Source organism: Phragmites australis, chromosome 7 (assembly GCF_958298935.1).
Source record: "Phragmites australis chromosome 7, lpPhrAust1.1, whole genome shotgun sequence".
NCBI classification, from domain to species: domain Eukaryota; kingdom Viridiplantae; phylum Streptophyta; class Magnoliopsida; order Poales; family Poaceae; genus Phragmites; species Phragmites australis.
The window spans coordinates 12174858-12180199 of record NC_084927.1 but is presented as its reverse complement, the minus strand read 5'-3'; positions in this window follow the sequence as shown (position 1 = coordinate 12180199).

Below are 5342 nucleotides of genomic sequence, written 5' to 3'. Positions count from 1 at the left end.
TAGAACCTTTCCACACGGCGGAGTGTCTGGATCACAAGGTAAACTACTTAGTAGTTAACAGTGGGCGTACATTTGTAGGAATAAGGCCTCTATTGTGAGGCTTGCTGGCCTCGAAACCTGTGGCTAGGCCGAGAGAGGTGGTGCTCGACCCCCTCAGCCCTTAGCTGTTGCTCGGCCCCAGATGTAATCCGTCCAGGGCCTGGCGACGGCATGTTGGAGGCATAGTCGAAGGCTAGTCTGGGGAAGCCGTCCTCGACCGCCTCGGCCCTTAGCCGCTGCTTGGCTCCTGAGATACTCCATCTAGAGCCTGGCGACAGCGTGTCCCTGACTCAGTTCTTGTTGCTAGATATGGTACCGTTGGTAGTAGGGTCGGTAGTGATGGTGCAGGGTTGAGGGATCGTGGATCTGCCTGGGAGTTTGCCCCAGAACTCCGAACCCTGCGTTGTCCTTCGCCCGCTCCTTCTGTGGCCAAGTATTTTGCTTACCTTTCGAGGTATTGCTCCAGGAAGGTCATTAGGGTGCGGCAGTCATTGGTGTTCTGGCCATGCCCCAGTCTATGCAGGATGCACCCGTGTGCCTCTGGGGGCACCGGAGCTTAGAGTTGTCATTGGAGTCACTGCCAAAAGGCGGTGTGTCCCGGAGCTTGTGGTTTCCCAAGGGTCTCCTTCCCCATTGGGAGACCATCGAGGCTGCCCGGTGAACAGACTTTTGGAGCCAAAGTGGTTCTGACTATACCTCCCCGGATGAGGTGGGCTTGGGGTTCCCTGCATGCAGTTGGCATTGTGAAGGTGGCGTCGGGCACTGGCGGGGTCCGCGGACCCCGGAGCCCTCCGTCTCCTTGGAACCCTCTTTCGCTTGAGGGGCCCAAGGAGGGCGCTGGGTGGATAGACTTTTCGAAAATATTGGCTTGCTCGGGGTATCCTAGGTGTGGTCGAAGGGGATACCTGGGGACCCAGCCCAGGTGGGAGCACTCCTGGGTTGAACTGCCCGGAACCATTGGAAGGCGGCCTGCTTGGCTGTGGCTTCGGCTGCGTCCTCTTCTGAGGAGGTGAGGTCTTCGTTGTGCAGAAGGTTGGAAGGCCTTCACACCGTTTGGAGTTTCTGTACCGACCTAGGGTTCTGAGTTGGCAAAGGTCGGAGGAACACCGTCCCACACGGCAGCGGGGTAGGAGCATGCATACAGTGTGTATGGCTGAGACAACCATGCATATGGTTACATGCTTGCAACGGTGGGTATGGTGGTTTTAGCTTGCCCTTTGGTGGTTGTCCTGGTGGATTCCTACTTCTCTTAGCACTTCTGTGTTCGAGTCCCTACGGATGGCGCGCTGTTGGAGCAAGAGTTCGCCTTGCCCCAGCAAGTACGACAATAGTTTCTTCTAAGGAGGAGACTCAAGCTTTAAGACGAAGTTTAAGAGGAAGGAACACCACGAATGTATTGATGGTAGAAAAAATAGATCGCTTTGGGAGGAGTATCACAACGTGACTTGGTGTATTTTCACCTCTATGTCTTTTTCGCTGTCTTGCCCGTATCCTCTTTCCAGATGACCATGACCCCCTATTTACAGGGCCATGCGTAGCTTGGCATACCAGTTATCATAATGTACAAATATCTGGGATCTGACTGAATTACTGGGCATTATTCCGGATAACTATTTTCTACCCTATCGGGGAGATAAATATCCGCCGTGATAACTATCGTGGTGCTTGCCCCCTAGAGTGTGGCAAGCCGGTCGCCAATTGCGGCCTGGCGCCGCATTGTTAAAGGTGTAAGGATAGCGTCCAATATGCCAGAGTGTCAGAGCGGCATCAATCAGCCTAGGTTTTTAATGTCGGTCACTTCCTTATAGGCAAAGCATGACCGGTGCTCCCCTTTGGGCAGATCTTTCCTAAGGCCTGTTCACTCAGCTTGTAGCCTTCGAAAAGGTGGCCCAAGTAGCCCGCGGCTGGGGCCTCAGGAGGCATGGATCCGGGAGGTGAAGGCTTTGGGAAGCAGGACTCCAGAAGGTCGGGGCTTTAGGAGGCCGAGGCTTGAGGGGACCGAGGCTTCAGGAGGCTGAGCCTTCATGAGGCCGAGCCGTTAAGCTAAAGGAAGGCTTCGTAAGTACAAAGAGATACTGTGAAGGGACCTAATGACTTTGGAGGTCGAGCCTTTAGCTGAGGGTCTGGAGATCAAGGCTCCGGACGGACTTGGATAGTGATCTTCAACCATTATCCTCAGGATGGTTTATTTTCTCCCAACCACAGCCCGAACAAGTGGATTTCAAGAATCTTATGACCTGAGCAAATGGGCCCAGAAAGCACCGGATTGTCATCCTATGTGTCCTAAGTCATGTTGGAGCTTCTTCCGGTTCATTTCACACCGGTGTTAATTTGATGGAAAAATGGGTGTAGAATGGGTAGAATTCATGAAAGTTATGACTAAAGCAAAATGCGACCAAGAACGCACCGGGTAGTCATCCCAGGTGTCGTAGGTCGTCTTGGAGCTTGTTCCGGTTGATTTCACTTGGTGTTAATTTCGTACAAAAACATGTTCAGATAGGGTGGATTTTGTGAATGTTATGGCTGAGCAAAACACACCCAGAACGCATTTGATTATCCTCCTAGGTGTCGTAGGTCATGGTGGAGCATGTTTCAGTTAATTTAGTGCTGGGATTAACTTTTTCTGATAACAGATCAGAACGGGTGGATTTCACGAAAGTTATGAACTGAGCCAAATGAGCCTAGAACGCATTGGATTGTCTTCCCAGGTGTCCTACATCATGTTAGAGCTTCTTCTGGTTGACTTTGGTTCGTTGTTAATTTGATGCAAAAATGTAATCAGAATGGGTAGATTTTTTTAATGTTATGACTGAAGAGAAATGTGCCATGAATGCACCGGACTGTCATCCAAGGTGTCGTAAGTCATCTTGGAGCTTGTTCCAATTGATTTCACTCGATGTTAATTTCGTACCAAAACGTGTCCAAATCAGCTAGATTTCATGAATGTTACGGCCAGCGCAAAACACATCCAGAACGCACCGAACAGCCCTCCAAGGTGTCGTAGGTCATGTTGGAGCTTCTTCTGGTTGATTTTGTTCCAGTTTTAAATTGATGCAAAAATGGGTTCAGAGGCTAGTGCCGGGTGAACTTATATTGACTAAAGACATCACTGCCTCATCAACTTGACTTCCATCTCCTGACAGATAGTCCACTACTTTACTGACTGTAGTTGGTATTCTGGTTAGCTTAAAGAACTATTTGAGAAAAGGAACATTTCTCTAGGTTATTCATTCAATCCTAATTTTCAATCTCGCTGAGCTTGTTCCCACTAACAACATACCTACACTACATTCACCACCACATCATTGCAAGGGGAGCTCGATTGATTTGGGGGTAGGCCCAGCCCATACTTGTGAGGTTAAGGTTGATTGTCCTTTCACCTTCGATTGGAATGGATTCACAATAATTCTGCATTTTCTCCTAATTTCATCAAACCCTAGGCCCATTGTGTGATCAGAATATGCAAGCTAGAACGTTGTTGAAGCCCCTAATCCAAGGTTGGGATTCCTGCAGTGCATCTGCTCTGCAGACTGGAGGGGGATTTCGAATTCCTAAACATTCTACTATACTTTCCGGGTACCAGAGCTCAAGACCCATGGAGACCTACCTGTAGTGACGTCAAAGTACCAGTGAGCATGGAGGTTTGGCTTGTCCACCTAGAAATTTATTAAGGCTTTATCAGGCAAGTAATGAAAGATCGGGTAGATTTCGTGAAAGTTATGACCATATGGAAAGGCGCCCAAAATGAACTGGATAGTCATCATAGGTGTCGTAGGTCATCTTCGAGCTTGTTCCAGTTGATTTCACTACGATGTTATTTTCATACCAAAACAGGTCCAGATTAGGTGCATTTCACGAATTTCATGACCAGAGTGAAACGCGCCTAGAACGCACCTGGTTGTCATCCCAGGTGTCGTAGGTCATGTTGGAGCTTTTTCGTTTGATTTTGCCTAGTGTTAATTTGGTACAAAAAAGGGTCTAGATTGGTTGTATTTCACGAATGTTATGACCGCAGAAATACATGCCCAGAATGTACCGGATTGTCCAACCAGATGTCATAGGTCATGTTGGAGCTTATTTCAATTGATTTTTTGTTGGTGTTAATTTTTTCTAATAACGGGTCCGAACGGGTGGATTTTACGAAAGTTATGACCTGAGCTAAATGGACCTAGACGCAACAGATTGTCCTCCCAGGTGTCCTAGGTCATGTCGGAGCTTCTTCAGGATGACTTCCCTCCATTGTTAATTTAGTGCCAAAATGGGTGCAGAATGGTTGATTTCCCAAATTATGACTGAAGCGAAATGCACTCGGAATGCATCGGACAGTCATCCAAGTTGTCCTAGGTCATCTTAGTGCTTGTTCTCATTGATTCCACTAGGTGTTAATTTTGTACGAAAATGTGTCCCGCTTGGGTGGACTTCACAAATGTTATGACCTGACCAAACACACCCAGAACGCACTGGAATGCCCTCCTAGGTATTGTAGGTCATCTTGGTGCCTGTTCTAGTTGATTTCACGTCAGTGTTAATTTTTCTGATCACAGCCTGAATGGGTGGATTTAATGAAAGTTATGACCTATGCAAAATGGGCCCAAAACGCACCGGATTGTCCTCCTCGGTGTCGTAGGTCATGTTGGAGCTTCTTACGGTTGATTTCGCTTCGGTTTCAATTTGATGCAAAAAAGGGTGCAGAATGGGTAGATTTTACAAAAGTTATGATAGAAGTGAAACACACCTAGAACGCACCGGATAGTCATCCCCGGTGTCATAGGTCATTTTGGAGCTTGTTCCGATTGATTTACTCGGTGTTAACGAAACATGTCCAGATTGGGTGGATTTCACAAATGTTATGATCAGAGCAAAACACGCCCAAAATGCACCAGACTATTATCCTAGGTGTTTTAGGTCATGTTGGAGCTTGTTTCAGGTGATTTTGCCCTGGTGTTAAGTTTGTTTAAATACAGGCCAGAACTGATGGATTTCATGAATGTTATCATTGGAGAGAAACGCGCCTAGAATGAACTAGATTGTTCTCGTAGGTGTCGTAGGTCATGTTGGAGCTTGTTCCTGTTGATTTCATGCCGGTGTGTCTATATCGAGTGGATTTAACGAATGTTATTACTAGAGCAAAACACACCCATAGCGCACTGGACTATCCACCAAGGTGCCGTAGGTGATGTTGGTGCGTGTTCCCGTTGATTTCATGTCGATGTTAATTTGGTCTTAAAACGGGCCTGAACAGGTGGACTTCACGAAAGTTATGAACCAAGCGAAAAGGGCCTAGAACGCACCTGATTGTCCTC